Source organism: Pelobates fuscus, chromosome 2 (genome assembly GCF_036172605.1).
Source record: "Pelobates fuscus isolate aPelFus1 chromosome 2, aPelFus1.pri, whole genome shotgun sequence".
Classification (NCBI taxonomy): domain Eukaryota; kingdom Metazoa; phylum Chordata; class Amphibia; order Anura; family Pelobatidae; genus Pelobates; species Pelobates fuscus.
In genome coordinates, this window is record NC_086318.1 from 71321109 (window position 1) to 71327278 (window position 6170).

General features: G+C 36.6%; 1 pseudogene; it reads left to right on the plus strand.

The window, feature by feature from the left end:
• The first annotated feature begins 956 nt into the window (after nucleotides 1–956).
• LOC134585286 (alpha-1,4-N-acetylglucosaminyltransferase-like) lies at nucleotides 957–4881 on the plus strand (annotated as a pseudogene).
• Nucleotides 4882–6170: the final 1289 nt, after the last annotated feature.

Consider the following 6170-nt stretch of genomic DNA (forward strand, 5'->3'; position numbering starts at 1 on the left):
CATCGCAGTGGTTAAGTATCTAGGCTACCGGTAGGGCACAATCATTAGAGCATGCTATGCCACTCTAATGGATCAAAAGCCACCTTTTTGAAGTATGGGATTGCACATCCTAACAGAGCTAACGGGTTAAATGCAAAAGTGGCTATCTGCAAAAAATATGTTCTGCCTATTACATTTTTAAAGTCTAAGTAAGAAGTTCCCTTATTTGGAGCCTGTATTGACTCTACTGGAGGCCACAAGTATATGATCTGCAATAAACAACTCGAATGTACCTCTATGTTTTCTCTTGATTACCAGTAGAGGAGATAAAATTACCAATAATATATCAGATTTGCACGAGACCTAGAGAGCCTTAACCACCTAAGGACACATGACATGTGTGACATGTCATGATTCCCTTTTATTCCAGAAGTTTGGTCCTTAAGGGGTTAAAGGTAAGAATGGTGATCCTCAATTGAATGCATTGCATAAGGGGAAAGAATGATTGTAGATATAGTGATGTACAGGGATAAAATGTTCTGGAGGGATAAGAAGACAGTGGCTGAGGTGAGAATAAATTGAAATAGGTAGCAATGAAATTAAATACAACAATTAAAGTGACAAACCATAAAAGTAAAATAAAGTTTAAAGGTAGTAAAGACTGAAAAATATGTTCATGCAATTTTTAGTGAAAGAAAAAAATGGACAGATATTCTATCCGCACATTTACCATTTAAAATGTCTTTTACTATCCCAGTAAAATGAGACAACAAAAGGTATGACATGAGCCAACTACACGTGTATGCCACAATGCAGCTGCCAGATCAGCACAGTTTCCTTGCATTCTGATCTCATGCAGGTTTTTATTGCACCTGTGAGCAAAGTTGTCTAGATTAAAATATTTATGGACATTTTAACATTTTGTTTTCCAATTGTCCTTTCACTTTTCTGAAATTTGATAATCGAACATGGCAAAAATGATCAATAATCTAAAGATTTTGGCTTTCCTTGTGTTACTCACAGTCTTGGGTTTATTTGCTAGATTTTACTTCATGCACACAAAAGATTTCATTGGACATTTTATATGTACAGAAGATAAAACCTTAAATGTTTTAATTCCTGAGCATGTCCTGAGTGAGGGAAATGGTGTAATATTATTGGAGATAACTGAAAGGATGACTCTTCCTCCTTTGGTGCTGTGTTCGCTTGAGTCAGCTGCTCGTGTATATCCTGAACGACCGGTGGCTTTTTTCATGAAGGGTCTGCCTGACATTAATTCAACAGATTATCAAACACAAGCACGCAGAAAATTTCCATCTCTCTCACCTTATGAAAATATCTACTTCTTCCCTCTTAGAATGGATGAATTGTATGCAGGTACTCCTCTTCTCAAGTGGTATAAAAAGGTATGCATTATGTAATTTATAGAAGCTTTATATATCCCTAAATTTTTTAGGTTTATTTTCTAAGCAATAACTTGTAAAGCATTGGCAAAGCCAAAAAGCAACCAAAAAAATTAAGTGTAAATTGCATATTCGTTGTACATTCTTTCCCCGCAAGATCTGCATATTACAGTTAATATATTGTTGTTCTTTTTTTTGAGAAATATTGTTTATGGTTTGTCTATGCTTTGCTTAGCAAATATTTGTATCTTACTTCTCTTTAATCCTTATCCAACCAACAAATGTCACACTTCATAATAGGACCATGATGAAGATTCAGTGAAGAGCATTCATGATTTATCTGTATAAGGTGTTAATTATTTTGCCAACCACAAACGTCGAACAATGAATTTCACATGCTGAAATTGGTAATAGTTTGGGATAGATCTCAGTCCATTTTTCCAATCATACTCCGCATTGATAAATAGAATCGAATGGGTTAAATTACCCACTCTGGTACACATCAAATCCCATTTCTTACCAATTGTTCCTATATTTAAACAAATGTTTGTTTGTTTTTTAAATCACTTCCTAACTTATGGTATCAAATCATTAAGTATAGATTAAGCATATGTAAAACAACATTTAGTTGGTAAGATACAGGATTAAGAAGATATTACTTAGATAAGTATATCATATTTTAATATTAAGTCATATTCTCAAAAAAAATCATATTCCATATAGCTTATTCATTATTGTTTTTTATTTATATGATCACTCTCATCTATTTAATTCACCTTAATATACTTGTGTTTTTGAATTTTAGTTAAAAAAAGAACTGAAGTTAGGTTTTATCAGTTTTAATGACCATCTTTTTGCAATACATGTACGTACTGTGCTCCTCTATGCTATTTTTCATTTTGAGTTTAGGTCAGCTTGACCTGTAATAACTATGTGCCAAAAAAAAAAAAAAATCACAATAATTTATAGTCATCTTCTTACTATATTTCACTATAAAAAGTATGTCATAAAAGTATATTGGTCTTCCTTCATCAAGCACTACAAGCTAGATATATTCTCATCCTCTGAAGCTGCCTTTGGGCGTAAGGTGTTACAAGCTGTAGTGGCGTAGGACCCACCTGGATTGGGATCTTGCTATATCCCTCAGGTAGTGCCACCATATGTCAGAAAAAACACATTTTTACTTACCGTAATTTTTTTTTTTCTTGCTACTTACTGGGACAGGTTTGCCTTAGTAGCCCTTTATAGGGCAAGGGGGAGGGATTTGCTCAATTTATTTATCTTTTAGGAGCTTGTCACACAGGAAAGGGCAAACCCTCAGGTACTGCCACCATATTATAACAATAATTTATGGCTTCAACCAGGATAAATTCTTTGAATGGATAAACTGTATTCTGATACTCCTCTACTGACCTGGTATAAAAAGGTATACTGGATAATGTGGATCACCTATGCTAGTTAAAAAATGTTGATTCAGAATAACTTAATAGTGCACTTTAAGCTGACAATTTTGGATACAACTACCATAGATGACAGATTTTTTTTTTTCATTGTTTTGTTTTGACAACTCATTGCAACTCTGTTTCATGAACTATGTTATCAAGCTTTCAGTATACCTTACTGAAGAAACTTAAAAACAAATAAAAACTATAGGGTCAGAAACACAATTGTGTATTCTTGACCATTTAGGTGGTTTGTATACACTTCCCCCTTGTCGCTCATATATTTTAAATGAGGCAAAATAAGCATGTGGATAGCTGGTTATAAAATCGTGCTGGGACTTGATGCTAATGCAAAACTCTGATCCCTACTCAAAGACTCCACCCTAGGAGCCTTATCCTGCCTCACTATAAAAACCTTGCAAGCTAAGGGAGCCAGTATGTAAATGAAGAAATAGGCATTAAATGTAATCTTGTATGGGGAAGAAGTAAGTCAGTTTGTTTGCCTAGCATCTCTTCCCTTGCAGTAAGGATATGCCAAATGTTCGCATGTACTTTAAATCTTTGTGTTGTATTGGCATTCCACAGTGTGGATGATGAGGAAAGGAGATGGTGGACATGGTGTTTGGATTTGGCAGTATACAATGCAACCTACCCACCTTGTGTGATACATGACCTCCTTATGTTGGATGGTATAGTGTTCCAATGAGGGCTGCTGCTAGAACTAGGCAATACAAAGTAAACCGTTTTCAAATTTAACACCGACCCCAGTGTGCAAGATTGTCATTCATCACACATGGGAGTGGATAAAAGAAGCATTTAAGGGACACTATAGGCACACAGACCACTTCAGTTTATTATAGTGGTCTGGATGCACTGTTGCAGCACCCTTAACCCTACAAAGCTAATTATTGCCGTTTATATTAAAGCTATAATTAGCTTTGTGTGGTAATGTCACCTCTAGTGGCTGTCTACTAGAAAGCCACTAGATGGACTTCCAGGCTCTTAGGCGACCTTTTGACATCTAACGGACACTGGATGACCTCATGCAATACACAAGGACATCCAGTGTCACTGCAATCCTCATAGGTAAGCATTTTATGAGGGAGAAGCACTATAGGGAGTGTTAGTGTCAGGAACACGACTTTGTACACAACTTTTTTTAAACATATAGCACTGCAAGATCCTTTATGTATATCATAGAATGCTGAATAAGCTCCTAAGATAGTGCCTTAGATAACCATGACATGCCAAAGATAGATATTGGGAACACACACTCAATTCAAGATCCTTACTGTGTTTGGAATGTGGAAAGTTGAATAATGCAGCAATATCAGTTTTAGTTTAAAATGCAATTGACAAATTTAAGGTTTGTGAGGAAACCCTTTGTAAATGTACTGATTTTTTTTCTTCTTCTTCTTAATCTGCATTGTAGTTTATGTATAAAAGAAGTTTCATTTTTATTTATAGGTTAACCCTGAAAAGGAAATGTACTGGATTCATGTGAGCTCAGATGCTTGCAGATTTGCATCGATGTGGAAATATGGCGGCTTATATATGGATACAGATATTATCTCAATGCGACCAATTCCAAATAAGAATTTTCTTGCAGGTCAAAGCTATGACGTTTGCAGCAGTAGTGTTTTTGGACTTGATCCTCATCATAAGTTCACATGGGAATGTATGGAAGACTTTGTAAAAAATTACAAAGGAGAAGAATGGGGATATCAAGGTCCAGGTCTCTTCACACGTGTTTTGCTTAGATGGTGTGGGATGCCCAAGTTTGAAAGTACAGCTGATGCTAGGTGTGGAGATATCTCCTATCTACACCCTGAACGTTTGTATCCTGTTCCATGGAATTCTTGGAGAAGGTATTTCGAAGTTTGGAATCCATTACCAACCTTTAATGACTCTTATTCTCTACATCTGTGGAATTTTATGAACAAAAAAAAGAACAAACTGTGTTTCCTGGAAGTAACACATTAGTCGAGTACCTTTTCCAACAGTACTGCCCTACCACGTATGCGTCTCTGTTATATAATAATGTAAAACATCTGTAGTGATTTTCCAAGAGATTATTTTTTTTTCTTCATTTTGGATTTGTGTATTTATATTGGTTTAACCCCTTAAGGACACATGACATGTCTGACACGTCGTGATTCCATTGTATTCCAGAAGTTTGGTCCTTAAGGGGTTAAATTCCCAATTAATTCATCTCCCTAGTTTGAAAATTCCCCTTTTGTACAAATGTACTATTATAACACCTTGTGTACCAAGACTAGTTTTCACCATATGAACAGAGCACTGTAATAAACTTAGAATAAATATTAATAAATGTGAATAAATGAAACACAAATTGTTGCAGCAGAATACATAAACAAGAAATTAAAATATTTATTTAACCCATTAAGGGGGGAGGCAATTGCTCAGACCACAACAAAATGAACTTGCAGGTGGTAAGAGTTGTTCAGTGCAATGATAGTAAAGGTTGGGTAGAGAGACTGTGATGGGAGCATAGATAGTGAACATCTATACCAGGGGTAGGCAACCTTTTAGCAGCACTGTGCCGATATAGGATTGTGATGTCCCGTAGCGTGCCGGTATTTTTTTATAAATCGATGTGTGTATGCTGTCGTATTCTGCTTGTGTTATTTTTACTGTAATTGCTTTGTATCGTTGTATTTGTACGTATATAAGCAGGGCTGTCTTTAATAATGACTGGACCCTGGGCAAAGCATTTGCTTAGGGCCCCCTGGACCCTGTCCCCCCCTTCCCAGGCATGCAATCACGTCCTCCACCTCAACACAGTGGCGGACCTAAAGTAGAGAGGTGCAAGAATTCTTGGTGGTCTCCCTGTTGCACGGGTGATTAAAAGGTAGATCCCCATCTGTCGTGCAACTCCAGAAATGCATTGACAGCTGGAGCTCTACCATTTACTCATGTTTGCAGGTCTGTATTTAGCACTAAGCAGTTTTTGTGTGTTTTTGTGGAATATGTTTGTATGTGGTGTTGGCATGATTGCAAGCACACACACACACACACACACACACAGATATACTGACACACACAGAGACATACTGACATACACACAGACATGCTGTCATACAAACATACTGACACACACACACAGATATACTGACACACACATAGACATGCTGACAGACAAACATACTGACACACACAAAGACATACTGACACATACTGACACACAAAGACATGCTGACACACAAAGACATACTGACACACAAACATACTGACACACACACACTGACAGACATACTGACACAGACATACAGTTTAAAACTAACCCTCCAGTTTCCTACCTTTCCTGCTGGTGGCTGAAGGCGTT